This window comes from Daktulosphaira vitifoliae, unplaced genomic scaffold (assembly GCF_025091365.1).
Source record: "Daktulosphaira vitifoliae isolate Bord-2020 unplaced genomic scaffold, ASM2509136v1 Scaffold_5, whole genome shotgun sequence".
Taxonomy (NCBI): domain Eukaryota; kingdom Metazoa; phylum Arthropoda; class Insecta; order Hemiptera; family Phylloxeridae; genus Daktulosphaira; species Daktulosphaira vitifoliae.
Genome location: NW_026099576.1, coordinates 22,359,360 through 22,375,678, shown reverse-complemented (window position 1 = coordinate 22,375,678; position 16,319 = coordinate 22,359,360). Strand labels below are relative to the sequence as shown.

The 16,319-nt window shown below is 30.6% G+C and overlaps 1 protein-coding gene across 4 annotated transcripts in view; it reads right to left on the bottom strand.

The window, feature by feature from the left end:
• Positions 1 to 16,319, bottom strand: part of LOC126906820 (piggyBac transposable element-derived protein 4-like) — a 99,828-nt gene that overhangs the window by 61,207 nt on the left and 22,302 nt on the right. The window contains exons 1-2 of one of the 4 annotated variants that reach the window (XM_050687695.1): positions 6,879 to 6,973; positions 6,641 to 6,817 (exon numbers count right to left, since the gene is read on the bottom strand). The exons of the other annotated variants lie outside the window; for them this stretch is intronic. The gene's annotated coding sequence lies outside the window, so the exon portion shown is untranslated. Of the gene's footprint in view, positions 1 to 6,640; positions 6,818 to 6,878; positions 6,974 to 16,319 lie in introns of those variants that run through there. 4 annotated transcript variants of the gene reach the window in all.

Below are 16,319 nucleotides of genomic sequence, written 5' to 3'. Positions count from 1 at the left end.
TGAAAAAAAATTATATTGCACAAGTGCGTTTCTTGGCATCTCACAGACCTTTGATAGGGTGTGGCATGATGGCCTACTATATAAATTAAAAAAATGTCTGCATCCTTCTTACTACCTGTTTTTTAAATCCTATTTAACTGATCGTTTTTTCCAAATCCGTCTTGGTTCTTCAGTATCGATATAGCCGCTATTAATTCGGGGGTCCCACAAGGAGGTATGCTATCTCTAATCCTTTTTAAATATTNATCCTATCTCTAATCCTTTTTAAATATCTATACCTCAGACCAACCCATAACTCCTAACACCATTGTTGCACATTATGCTGATGACAAAGCTATCTTGTCTTGTAACTCTGACCCTCAGATTGCATCCGTCAATTTGCAAAATCATCTACACCTAATGGAAGATTGGTACACAAAATGGCGTTTTAAAATTAATCAATCAAAATCAGTTCATACTACCTTTACTTTAAAACTTCTCCCTTGTCCTGGCGTCTCCCTATATAAAGTACAAATCCCCTCCTCTTCCTCTGTCAAGTATCTCGGACTTACACTAGATAATCTGCTCACGTGGGCTCAGCACATTAAAATTAAACGCTCGTCTTTAAATAGCCGTCTGCGGTTACTCAAATCATTAATCATAAACAATGAATTTACAAACATTAATGTTAAACTTCTAATTTATAAATCCCTTTTAAAACCCATAGGGACTTACGGCCTTCAGTTATGGAGCAATGCTAAAAAATCCAATATCAATAAAATTCAATGCTTTCAGAATATTGTCTTAAGAAAACTAATCAATCCTTATATCTCTAATTATACATTTCATAACGACTTTAACTTAAAAACAGTCCATGAAGAACCCATCTCTTACTATAAAAAATTCCACAGTAAATTACTCTCCCACTCTAATCCCCTAATAAAAAACCTCTCAACATTGTCCAAACCTGGAGACCCACCCAGACGTTTAAAACTTAAGTGGTGCCGTGATTTTCTTTTTACTAATATCAATTAATAATAATATAATTAATTCATTGGAAATTGATCATTGGATGCAGGGCCAAGTCAATACATAGCGGCATTATTATTGTTCATCGGCATGATAATTATAACGAAATATTACGTATTTTGACATTTTTCTAAAAAACTAATGAATTTAGAAGAAAAACTGCCAGAACTTAATTTATAAAAACAATTAGATCTACATTATAGTTTAAATATTTTTTTGCGACAGCGCTAAATTACGAGTTAATTACTAAAAACTAAAAGAGTACCCCTTTTGACCAATTTTCAACCCCAAAAACGTTCAATCATGTTTTACAAAATGCAATAGTGTAAATTTACACTATTGCATTTTATAAAATATTTTTAATTTTCTCGATGTACTGTCTTTTAAAATGTGGTTATATTTAAAATATGATTGAATTTAGTTCATAATAAAATTAAATAAAAAAAAAGAAATACATATTATAAGATTAGTTTAATTAAACTTTAATAACAAAAAACTTAAAATAAATGATTAAAGAGTGGATAGTTTTGTAAAATAAAAAGTGTATATTTAAATTACATTCTTAATTGAGTGATGCACATTAATGCTTTACAATAAATGCTATTTATTTACTATAGGTTATTCGTTTTTACTGAAATATATGCATTTTTATTGCATAAAAAAAGACGCTATATTTTAAAAGTTATCTAATTTTTTTTGCAACTTAGGGACTATTCAATAGTGAACAGTACATTAGTACTTTACATTTGAACAATTAACAAGCTCAGTGATATTCTCGTTAGTAATTAATCTCGGTAAAAAGTAGTGTGCCGATTACATCAAAATAATTATTTTTAATTATCCTATTGTAATTAAGTTTAAAATATTCATTATAATCTTATGATTATTTTATTTTCCCGAGCTATAAAAAAAATTTATAATTTCATAACAGTTTTAGTGATTAAAATTATAATCGGTTTGAATAAATAATAAACGACGAAATTAACTCGTGAAATTAAAAAAATATCACTTTATCTGTAGGTTTTTCGATTTTTTGTCATTATATAATCGTTTAAACTAAAAATAAACTACATCACAGGTCTCCCAGTAAAATTTTAATACAAATTGATGGGTCACACTAAAGCGAAATTTTTTCCAACTTTGAACGCAAAGTTCAGGGAAGGACACGAAAGTTACGAAAAATCGATTGTCCAATCAATTTGTATGAGAATTTAGTGGGAAATTGGAAAACCTATGTTTTTTCTGTGACATGTCCTCATGCTGCTTAATAATAAAAGCATGTGCATAATTGTGCAAATTAATGAAAGTGAATAATGTAAATGATAGTGCAATTTACTAATATATATATACTTTTAGTATAGTATGGTTAAATATTAATAGTTATAATCTAGGATACTGTATTCATTATTTTAATACAATCGAAAAATAGAAAAAATTTATATAAGCATAAAGGGTATATTTGTTTTTTTTTTTTTGTTCGATGTCTTCATCAAGTTTTTGTAATTGAGTTTTTGAGTATTTACGTGTTTACTCAAACATTAACGTACATTATTCATATTTTTCATTATTATTTTCATATTATTTCCCATTGTCCTGATTGACTGAGTGAATATTACTTTATTTGGTTAGTGAAGTATATTTATGTGCCATACTAAGTATAGTGAAAACTTATTATTATGGAACTTTGTGTTAAGTTCTTTTGTGTTAAGTTCTTTTGTTTACTTTTGTGTTAAGTAATTTTGTTTTAATTTATAAGATGAATATTGTGAGCTCCCTTAGAATAATTTTGTTTTAACATTTTATTTTGATAATAAATGTTAGTAGGGAGAAAAAGGGATTTCTACCCTACTTCACCCAACCACTCCACCACTGTGGAAATGGTGAAGAGGGGTGGAGGGGGGTAAAATCAAACGTAAACTATCATATTGCTACGAGAGGGGGAACGACCAAACCCAACGTAAACTAACCTAAGAAGAACCTCTCCTCCTCCACCAAGTCTTATCAGAGAGGGGTAATGAAACTAAAGGTAAACAAACCTATAGGGGAGGGGGATGAAATACGACGTAAACTAACACAACTTGTCACGCGCCTAAATTATGCTTCGCCATATAATATATACGTAATATCGGTTTTTTGACGAAAAAAAAAATGCATTTTCCAGGTAAGCTATACGCTTACGGTTAAAAGTACAAATTTTAAATGTCGAATCCGCTATTTTGATATGCGACATGCATATATTTAGATAAAGTCCATACGTAAAATGTTAATTTTACCTAATTTGTAAAAAAAAAAAATTAGTTCGAAACATTGTTTGCCAGATGGCTGTATTGATGATTACACTATAGCACTTGAGATTGATACAGCAGATGGCCCAACGTGGCGGCGGCGGCGATGTCGCCGTCAATTACATTAATTGTTAATATACGAGTTAATAAGCTTGACCGTTATTCGTATAGTGAATAATAAAGCAATATTTTTTTTTTTTTTTGTAGACAATATATAATAATGACGACTTTTCAAGTTTTCTTATAGCAAAACACATTCTTAAATAAACACTACTACAGCCGCCGACGACGACGTAATCACTGGAACATATATATTATAATGTTTATAATATTATTATAATCTGTATTATACTTATCGATTAATTTCGTACATATATTTTGCGTTTTCATCCGTCAACGCATTAGAGACGCCAGATGGTCATAATTTTTACAAAGGCATCTATTTTAAATCCTTTTAATACTTGAAATGCAATTGTCCCACTGGCTATGTGGTTTTTCAATCAGCGCAGTCCGTAATCCTTTTTTCAAGTCCTGATTTCGGCGCTCAACTGAATTTGCATTGGGGTGATAGATCGTTGTCGTCCAACCTTGTGTTCCCCACTTCTTCAGTGCTTTCTCCATTGCTTTAGAAACAAATTGCGTTCTGTTGTCACACAAGAGCGCTCGAGCATAACCGAAACGTGAGAAGAACTCTTTTTCTAACGTATCGGTTATTGACTTGGTAGTAGCCTGGCCAAGTGGATAGGCCTCCACCCATCTACTATAGCAGTCTGTTGCTACTAGTAGACATGTTTTTCCGCGCGCAGTCCATAAGATCAATACTTATGACCTCCCGTGGCTGGCGTGGCTTTCTCGGTGTCATCTTGCGGTTTCCGATTCAAAGGCTTGACTCATGCGCAAATGTGACACCTCGCGACGTATTGTCTCACCGATTCTCTAATACCGGTCCAATAGAAACGCTTACCGATGCTACGGTAGGTTTCTTTCCAACCTGGATGCCCGGCTAGTTCATGGTCATGATATCTCCATAGTAGGTGATCAGGTCGATGGTGCTGAAGACGTTAGCGCCACACATCCCTCTGACCATGTCATGTAAGTCGGACATTGGATGTGCGTCGACTGAGTCCGAAGATTGAGTCTTCGGTAGTCGACGGATAACTGCTGAGAGCCATCTTTCTTTTTGGCGAAAACTACGGGAGCTGCCCATGGCGAGGTACTTGGTTCTACAAACCCTTGCTCCTCCATTTCTCGCACCATATTAGAAATGATGTCCTGTTTCTCGTGATTATATGGGTATGCATTTAAGGCAGCCGTTGTATTTTTGTTTAACCGGATATCATGTTCAATGATACGGGTTCTTCCGATTTCTCCGGAGAAAACTTTAGAGTACTTCCGTATAATGGACCGCACTTCTTCAAGATACTTTCCTTCCGGTACAATTACCTCATGAACAGTCCCTTTCTTCGATTTGTGTTTTCTCCAGCACACCGTTGTACCTTTTTCAGTACCCATGTGAATAGTACACGCCTGGTAATCCCATGATACTTCCTGTTTCACTAAAAAGTCATGTCCTAGGAAGATGTCCCCAATCAAGTGGTCGAGTGCTGCGGCTCTGAACGTCACCTGAAATTCAGACACCCTTGCTGTGAATTCAGCGTACTCGTGAACCTGCACGGTCCGGTTGTCAGCCATAGTGACATGTGGTTCTTCTTCTACCAATTTCCCATATTTGCATGCTACCAACGATAAAACGTAAGATCTCATGGTTTGAGAGTCTAACGGTGCAACAACTATTCCCGTAGGGAACTCTAGTTCAATTGCTGGTAATGGCACATTGTAACTTTTTGGTGTCCCGCTTGATGTCGCTTTTTTACCGTTCTTGTTTGGGTTAGAGTGACGCATGGTTTCTACCGTGATCTTCTCCGGTTCCGAAAACATATTTGAATCCTGGTCGGATTCTGTTCGGAATGTGCTGTTAATGTTCCTTGGTCAAGACGCGTTGAGCTACATTACAGTATTTCCGAAACTTCTCCCTTTTCGGTTTTCTCCCGAAAATTATCCTTTTCTTCGGATTCAATTGCAGCAAACTGCATTTTGGTTTGTCCCTCCGATCCCTTTATGTGTTCTTGGGCAGAACTTCGGGAGTTGGGACTCTTTTTTTCTGCGGTTTTCGGGTTTTAACACTTTCTGTCCGGGCGAATGTCCGTGGATCGACCGGAAATCTTCCCGTTTCCCAACTCCTTCCGGTTTTTGTCCGGGCAGTTCGTCCACCAGTGACCATACCGATTGCAGTTTTTGCATCTAGCCGCTTTATCAGGCTTCTTCTCCGTCAGTTTACAATTTGAACTTAAAGGTGGTTCTTTATTAGGAAATCTAGGGCCGTACCCACCAGGCAAAAACATCTTTTTTTTATTAAGAGGTATATAAAGAAAAATCATTTTCCTAATACGTTTGAAATGTATGAATTTATAGAAATTAACTTAAGAGAAGGTATTCAAAATATGAATAAAACATTGTATACTAATCTAGGCTTTTTTTATGATGAAGTAAATAATGAAACTTCTTATGTTCATGAATGGGACATTGAAAATATAAAAAAAAGGTTCTTTTATTTTTAACTGTTAAATTGTTAATTTAAAAATTATAAAAAAAACAGAGTGCAATTGTGCCATTATTTGGTAAAAGTCCCATGTTCTTCTCCTAGCTTGTAACGTAATAAAATTATGATGAGTATAAGGTAACAGTGTATTACATATGAGTATTATGTAAAATTATATTTAAAATTTATTTATCCAGTTAACATTTGGTATATCTGCAAATTTATTCTGATGATGAACACTTAAATATTGCTTATTTGAGCAATATGTACAAATTACATTAATCATGTATCGTTATACTAATTAGAAAATACCTCATGCCTGGATGTCTGGAGACTTTTAATTGTATATCATTACTATAAATCACAATTCTCTGTTTTACAGTTTTGTGTGCTAAATGCTGAATTTATGTAAAAACATCATTTATTGGGCAGAAATATTATTAACTTGATCTGTTTGAATTTACCAGTGTTACATATATTATGTTAGACATTCTATTCATATTTCCTTTGGAATCCTTTGCCCTAAGTTAATTGTGAATATTGTTTTTTTTTCTCTTTAACGTTACGTGTTTAACATTAATGTTGACATTTAATTTATATATAGATTTTCTCCTTATATAATTTGGAGTCTGTATATTTTATTTATTAGCATGTTTTAATTTTACAATAACTTTTATTTTGTTATGATAATTATAAAATTATTTCATAATAATTAATAAATTTTAATCATTGTTATCTTAAATTATACCTTTTATTTATATTCTTTTCCCCTTAGGATAAGGTACAAAATCCATTGTGCTCAGATTTTACCTTTGGCGTGCCTCGCCCGTGGTGTATTCTCTTCGGGATTCTTCTAAAGTTTGGCTATCTTATATGAGTTTAGCTTACAAGCTAATTTAGAATTTTCAATCTTGCAATATTGTAACTGAAAATTAAATTTATATAGTTTTTGAAAATAAATATTACTTAGTTAATTTGATACTTACTAATTTATTTCCTACTGTTACTACAACACTACCCGAGTCACGAGAAGAATACGCATTTAATTTCTACTAAATCATTTTCTTCTATTACATCATCTAGACAAACGTAGTAAACGTATAGTAGGTAATACAGTAGTATAGCACAATAATAATTTCTTTATGTCATTGATTATTACTCTAGTTAAAATTAAAATTTAATACTTATAATAAAGTGTATGTACTGTAACAAGCAGCCACTTAATATTAAAGGGGAATGGCCTGTTACTGTGTGGTAGCGTTGTTTATTTTGATACAAACAAAATGATAAATAAAGAAAAATAAGAGGGGGTAAGAAAATAGGTACACCTGCTTATGTATATATATATATATACAAGTTATATTTCAACAGCCGACCGAGTAACACGTACGTTTAATCGCTCGTGAGTACGCTTATCTATATTTTCTTCCATTTATTATTGTTGGCATTCATTTGGAACACGCTCACTACGTTATCGTTGATTATCTATACTAATATGGGTAAAAGTACAATTTGCTATATTTGTAATTTAAAATTTGCGGACCTCGACACTCCTATTAAGTGTGACGGGTGTACACTGTTATTTCACCCAAAATGTTCCGGACTATCAACCTCTGAACTAAAATGCCTGGGAATGAAAAACAGACTGCTCAAATTTTTTTGTTCTGGCTGCGATAAGGGTCTCAAAGAATTACCAGAGCTCAAATCTTTATTAAATAAGTTGCTTGTTGAAGTTAATAATCTGAAATCGAACCTTGGTAATAATCAAAACCATAATCTTTCTAATGACTTCATTATTAATGAAATCAATGAACGTAACAAACGAGCAAAAAATCTTATTTTCTATAATATTCAAGAGTGCAATTCTAATCAGTCTAACGAGAGAATATCTTTTGATACTAAGCAAGTAAACGATACAATCGCGTCTATTCTAGTTGACTCAGGAAATCCTCCTATACCATTAAAGGTCATTCGGCTTGGCCGTTATCAGTCTGGTAAACCTCGTCCTATTAAAGTTATTTTTGAATCGGAATCAAACGTGTTTGATATTATTCGTAACAAAAAAAAACTCACTGACTCCAATCCACCTTCTACTACATTCATATCTACTGATAGAACACCCCATCAGAGAGACTATATGAAGAGTTTGAAGGAGGAGCTTGTGTTACGTTCAAATAATGGTGAATCAGGTCTAACTATTAAATTTATTAATGGTATACCTAAAATTGTAAATATCGCCACCGTGTCTAAAACTCAAAATAATAATCAACATTTTTTAATCTCCATGTAATGTATCAAAATGTTAGAGGTCTTAGGACTAAGCTTGAATTTTTTCGTAATTGTATAATTAATTTAAATTGTGATTTATTATTTTTGTCTGAAACATGGTTAAAAAATGATTTTAATGATGCTGAGCTAGGTCTTGTTGATTTTAATTTATTTAGAATGGATAGATTTTCCAATGTATGTGTTAGAGGTGGTGGTGTATTATTGGCTACTAGAAAAAATCTTAATTGTAAATTATTAAATTTCGACCCAATTCAAGGTGTTGATCAAGTGTTTGTATTGTTATCTTACAATAATATTACTATACTTCTAGGTTGCGTTTATTTTCCACCAAATTCCAATATTGATTTATATAACAAGCATTGCGACATAATTGAACATTTTTTAGTAAAATACTCCATTAAAAATATTATTATTGTTGGTGATTTTAACTTAAATGAATTCTCTACTTGTGATTTTAATTTACTTAGAAATCCAATTTCTTCTGTCCTTGTTAATTTTTATATTGATTACTTAAATTTAAAGCAGGTTAATAACATAATCAACAATCATAAGGGTATTTTGGATTTAATATTTACAAACTCTACTGCAGATTTTATTCATTCCTCAAACTATTCTCTTATACCTCTTATTGATTTATATCATCCACCTCTAGAATTTATCTCTTCCTTTACAATCACTACTCCCGCTATCCAGTCTATATATCCTGAAATTTTCAACTTTAATTCCTGTAATTTTAATGACATTCTTGCTCTCTTATCTTGTATAGATATTATGGATAATATTTATACTTTAGACCTAGAAAGTGCCGTATTAAAATTCCATGAAATTATAAATCATTCTTTTGATGTATTAGTTCCAAAGATAAAATTGGATCTCAACTCTGATCACAATATATGCTGGTCCAATTATAACTTAAGAAATTTAATTAAACTCAAAAAATCTGCTCATAAAAAATACAAAATTTCTAATTCTTTATCTGACTACTCTATATTTTCTAATTTACGTAAAGAATGTAAGAAACTATCTAAACAACTCCAATTAAATTATATTCTTAAAATAGAAAAAAACATTAATATTAATATAAAATCATTTTGGAAATATATTCAATCTCTCAAATCAAGTAACTCTAATATTCCGATGTCAATGTTTTTAGAAAATACCCATGCTCATAATTTAAATGATATCTGTAAACTATTTGCTAACCATTTCTCCTCGGTTTATGTTAAAAACAATTTGTCGAATTATATTCTTGAATCTCTTAGTGTTAATATTCATGATATAAATATCATCTCGATGTCCATTACTGAAAATGAAATTTTAGACTACTTATTATCAAGTGATGATAAATCATCTAGTGGCCCAGATGGTATTCCACCGATATTTTTAAAAAAATGCTATTCAGTGCTTGTTAAACCCTTGCACTATTTGTTTAACCTTTCATTATCAACCGGAGTCTTTCCTAGTTTTTGGAAAAAATCATTTATTACGCCCATACACAAGTCTGGCAGCAAAATCGATATCACTAACTATCGACCAATCTCTAAACTCTCCTCTATACCTAAATTATTTGAGGCTATTATTACAAAAAAACTGTCTAGCATATTGTTAAATTATATTAGTCCCACTCAGCATGGTTTCTTGGCAAAACACTCGATTTTTACTAACTTATTAGTTTATCAAAATTATCTTATTAATGCCTTAGATGAGGGGTTTCAAGTCGACACCTTATACACGGATTTCCAGAAAGCCTTTGATAAAGTAGACCATATCTTACTATATTATAAATTGAAATCTTTTGGTATTGATGGTACTTTTCTTAAATGGCTTTACTCGTACCTCACTGATAGAATTCAAGCCATCAAAATCTCATTCCATACATCTTATAACTTTCAGGTCTCTTCGGGGGTTCCTCAAGGATCCCACTTAGGTCCTTTGCTGTTTCTAATTTTTATTAATGATTTACCCCATTTTGTGTTGGATGACTCTAATAAGACACACATGTTATTATTTGCTGATGATGCTAAAATCTTCTGCAAGATAAATTCTGTTATTGATCAAACAAATCTTCAATTGATTTTAAACAAATTTGTTTTATGGAGTGAAAAAAATTACTTACCTCTTAACATAGATAAGTGCAAAATAATATCTTTTACTCGCAAAAGGAATCCCCTCATTCATCGTTATACAATAAATCATTTTTCTTTGTCGAGAGTTAATTCTATTAAAGATTTAGGAATTTATTTTGACAATGATCTTGGTTTTAAAATAAATCATAAAACAATCCTCAGCAAATCTTATAAAATGCTTGGTTTCTTAAACAGAAACACTAATGAGTTCAGTAACCTGCAGTGCCTGAAAACACTTTTTTCTTCATTGGTCAGATCTAACTTAGAATTCGGATCAGTTGTTTGGTCGCAAAATCTTTCTACCTATTATGCCGAACTAGAAAATGTTCAAAATAAGTTTCTTAAAAATATTTCATACAAATTAAATCTTCCCTACTCGAAAAATTCAGTTATTCCACTACAGGAAACATTTGGCCTTGATAGTCTGTCCCTCAGACGAACTCTAGCGGACATAATGTTTATTTTTGATATTCTCAATGGTCATATTCTTTGTCCTGAATTACTAGAAATTATTGGTTTTCGAATCCCTGTTTTAAATACACGTAACCTAGATTTATTCGTTATTCCTCATTTTAAGACAAATAGTGGAGCTTTTTCTTTTTTCNATCATTAATATATCATATTATATTTATATGTATTATATTGCTATAAAATTTAACGAATTTCGTGAAAACATAAGTAAAATAATATCAAGATCAACTGTAAATAAATATGTATAAACATTATAGTAAATTCATTCAAATACGCGATGGATTTATGAATAAAATAATTAAAATAAATTTATAGACCAGTAATTTTATAGGAGAAAATAATATAAAAATTGGAAATTGCTTGTTAATAAAACTACTTTTCAGATAAAACTATAGAAATTCTTGAATTAATGATATTTAAATTGGCTATTAAAGATATTTAAAGTTTGACGTTGTATTTATTAAAATACTAACGAATAAATATAATTATTTTAACCAGGTAAATTTATTATAAATAAATGGAACACACTGTTAATAATTTTTAATACTAAAACCGAATCAACAATTTGTGACGTGGTTTATTTTAAATTACATACTACGCCATCACTTAATAAACTATTTATATTTTCAATGAGAAAAAGTTTTTATATTTTTATCAAAATGTAATTGCGTAGTATACGTATTTTAAAACAATAACAGTGTTTTTAATCATTACGAATTAAATCGTCTACCACATAATAAAAATGAAGTATTCTACTACATTCATATTTTCCTTATTATCTTTAGCAACTAATGGACAGCCAAAACAAAAAGGTAAAACATTTACAATTCAATTTTTAAACTCATTTTTACAAAGTAGCAATTGGGACATTGCAAATAGGCCAGTGACAGTCTATCAAAACAGAAATATGTTTAGTTCTAATGGACTATTGTTTGATAAAAATAATTGTTATGAAGGAACCAAGGTTAATTATAGGAATGTTGAAGAAAAACAATATTGCTTATTAATAGACAGTACACTGTTAGTTTTGCATGGATCATACAACATTTAACAGAAATACGTTGTGACTGTATTTACTGGAGAGACTGTAGAGATAAAATAAATTTCCCGCATTGTGTGAAATTATTTAAATCAAGTATTGCCATTTCCAAACAACTTATAATACGTTTTATCAGTGCACTATATTTCCTAATGAATTTGTTAGATATTGATACCAACCCATTTATTTTACAAGAATTAAAAGATTTTATTCCACTGGTAAACAAAATTGAAAGTCAAGAAACAGATGACGAAAAATATTTGATGAATATTAATAATGTATTTAAGGACAAATACACTAACAAGAGTAATTTGTATGAAATACTCCAAAGTCAAAAGATTAGTGTATTTAATCTTGATTTTCTCAATAGAGGAAAATTCCAATATTTTATTGAAGAAAAAAAGGAATTTAAAAACCTTACTTACTTTGAATATGTAGAACATTACTTAAGAAATTATATTAACAATAAAACTACTGAAGAGTATTTTAATCTAGGCTTTTCATATGATAAAGAAACAAAAACAACTTTTTATGTTCATGATTTGAAAGTTTAAAACAATTTCAATGTTGCTTATCAAAAAAAATGAATTTTAAATAAATTTTATTTTATATAAATTTAAAATATAGATATCTGTGAATATTTTTTATGTTTTTATGTATTTTAGATAAATNGATTAAGATAAAGTATGTCGAATGAAAAAGGAATTATTAAAAAATAGTATTTCCCATAAAAAAATTACATTGATCAATACACTTTTCAATAAGTTATAGCTTTATAAAGTTAAAAATGTAAAAAATAAAATTGAGAATTTTCAGACAATAATAGCATTTTCACCGTGAAGACAAAATAAAGTCCGAAATTTTTTTTTTACATAATAAAGTAGATTACATTAGCTTTAATTTAATATATATATAAAAGTGTCAGACTTTGTCTTAAAACTTCCATAAATTTTTCAAAAATAAACAAATCAACATAAATTTTTTTTATACTAAAACCTTAGATATTTTCCTTTCATTTGATATCATTTTTTTGAAAATCTAACACTTAACCTGCTCATGGGGGGGGGGATTTAAAATAGTAACTTTTTTACAAAAACTATCTTTTTCAACTTAATTTTTGAAAATGTTCTGGAAATACTGAGTCCTTTAAACATATATCAAATTAAAGCTTATTTTATGTACTGTTAAATGAAAAAAAAAATTTGTCCCGACACTTTATCTTCTGCATGTAAACTGCTGCCGTAGTTAAAACAAACGCTATTTATGTGTTAAAATTATCGATTTTCGATTTTAAATTTTCAACTTAAAAATGCTATAACTTTTCGAAAAATGTATTATACTTTAATCTGGGCTTTTTTGATTACAATGTAAAAACTGAAACTTTGTATGTTCGTGAATTGGAAATTGTAAAGAGAAAAAAAAACTTTTTAGAAGTACTGTTTCTGTAACAAACAATTTTTAATATATGTGAATAATAAAAAATAAAATAAATCTATATATTATATAGATATTATTTTATTAATGAAACCGGTCTTATTCGCGTCGGCGGTCGTCTTCGTTACGCGCCATTAGATTCTGATGCGAAACACCTAATATTATTGCCGAAAATATCTCACCTGACTCATTTAATTATTCAATATTATCACCAAGGATTTTTACATGAAGGACCGAAATTAATTTTATCAATGATTCGACGTAAATTTTGGATAATCTCTGGTCGTAATGCTGTACGTCAATTTATTTATACATGTATCATTTGTGTTCGACATCAAGCGACTCGACCTAATCCAATGATGGGCAATCTACCACCATCACGCGTCAGTTCTCCGCGAGCTTTTCAAAATGTTGGGATGGACTATGGAGGTCCATATTTAATAAAGGAAAGGCGTCTTCGCAATACCAAAACCATAAAGGTCTACATCGCACTATTTATATGTATGACGGTAAAGGCGGTACATATTGAAATTGTTTCTGACTTGACTACTGAAGCCTTCCTTGCAGCTCTCGACCGCTTTGTGGCACGTCGCGGAATCCCTTTAGACTTATATAGCGATTGTGGCAGCAATTACATTGGGGTAGCCAAACAGTTGAAGTTACTTCTGAATGATGTCAGTATACAAAATGCCATGGTCACCCGAGTTCCGTGCAATTGGCATTTTAATCCCCCCGCCGCTCCTCATATGGGTGGGCTTTGGGAAGCCTCAATTAAAAGTATTAAGTTTCATCTAACACGTGTATTTGGAATGCAAATATTAACATATGAAGAATTAGAAACGTTGGTAATCCGTGTCGAAGGGATTCTTAATTCGCATCCACTCACTTCGGCCTCATCAGATCCTCACGATCTATTAGCATTGACACCAGGTCATTTTTTAATTGGCCAACCTATATTAGCGTTGCCTCAAACTGATGTTACCCATATACCTGTGAACTGATTAATACGCTGGCAGTTAATTCAGCAGATGCATCAATCATTATGGAAGCGATGGACGCGAGAATATGTAACAACACTCCAAAGACGATTTAGAAAGAAGATTTAGTCATCGTCGAAGCCTCCAATCGTCCACCGATTGACTGGTACATGGGAAGAATCTTACATATACCCCCCTGTACTGACAGAATAGTACGGGTAATGAAAGTAAAAACTCAAGACGGTTTATATAAGCGTCCAGTCGTTAAATTAGTCAAGCTGCCAGTAGATGAATGATCACTGTTAAAACTAATTTCTTATTTTAATCCTTGATTCCTCATAATAATGTTTATTTTCATACAGTCCATTAAATTTAAAGGTACACCTCATAAAAAAAAAAAACTAATGTTATGTTTTTTATTTTATTTAATCATTTTTTTGTTATTATTTTTACTTACTCATAATTTTAACATGTATTCTTACGATTTTATTTATTATTATTATTATTTTTTTTTTTTTTATGTATTATGAATTGTTCTGATTCTTAATTTTGTTTCTATTTATTTTTTATATGTTTTATGTTGTCTAAACACCATCAAAGATTTTAAAAGTTGTATAACTTTCAACTCGGGAGGAAATGTTGGGTAGTGTGTGGCACGCGTGTATGACCAGTTTGAACGTGTTCATGCTTCGTCCCGTCGTTGTTACTTCCTCAGCGAGCGACACGGCCTTTTTTGTACGTAAACAGTACACTCGTCTCGCACTTCTAGTAATCGGCAGCCGTACAATTAGTAATTGCTCGCCTTGTAGTCTTTACTGATTTTGTTCAGTATTAGTTTCCAGTCAATAACTTTGCCACAGTCTCAATTTTTCTCAAGCCGACATCAGATAAGTCATTAATTTTTATTATTTTGTAATTGTATCGTATCATAAGATTAATATTGTTTTAGTATGTAAGTTATCCCTCCTTTCCCTTTACTTTTTAAGAATTTCATTTGCAAAACAGTAAATATATTTCTTATTTTATATATATATATATACATAAGCAGGTGTACCTATTTTCTTACCCCCTCTTATTTTTCTTTATTTATCATTTTGTTTGCATCAAAATAAACAACGCTACCACACAGTAACAGGCCATTCCCCTTTAATATTAAGTGGCTGCTTGTTACAGTACATACACTTTATTATAAGTATTAAATTTTAATTTTAACTAGAGTAATAATCAATGACATAAAGAAATTATTATTGTGCTATACTACTGTATTACCTACTATACGTTTACTACGTTTGTCTAGATGATGTAATAGAAGAAAATGATTTAGTAGAAATTAAATGCGTATTCTTCTCGTGACTCGGGTAGTGTTGTAGTAACAGTAGGAAATAAATTAGTAAGTATCAAATTAACTAAGTAATATTTATTTTCAAAAACTATATAAATTTAATTTTCAGTTACAATATTGCAAGATTGAAAATTCTAAATTAGCTTGTAAGCTAAACTCATATAAGATAGCCAAACTTTAGAAGAACCCCGAAGAGAATACACCACGGGCGAGGCACGCCAAAGGTAAAATCTGAGCACAATGGATTTTGTACCTTATCCTAAGGGGAAAAGAATATAAATAAAAGGNAAAAACGTTTATTAATCTGTGTTTTAATATTAATGTAGACGAAATTGATTTTAATACAAAATGACATTTTTTACTTTATGTCATGGTAAAAACGCTAATTTTGACATTGCTGTCTCAGTCACGTATTGTTTATTATCAATTATGATTATCAATAGATATATTTTCTGTATTGTCAGTTAGTGTATTTATATACTCATAACAATGTGTCTTACTACAATTGATAATAACAACGCTGTGTACCTGCTAATATCGATGTCATAAAAATCCAATTAGCTACCTGTATTTACAATCCCATGTGTATTATACATGTATATTAACTCAACATTTCGAAACTTTAAATGTTTATATCTAATAAGTTAATAAAGTTATATTAAAAATTCAAATGCCATTTACTATTAAATTAAAAACTCAAACATTTTATTAAATTAAAAATATGTGTTACCATTTAAAAAAACAAAGTT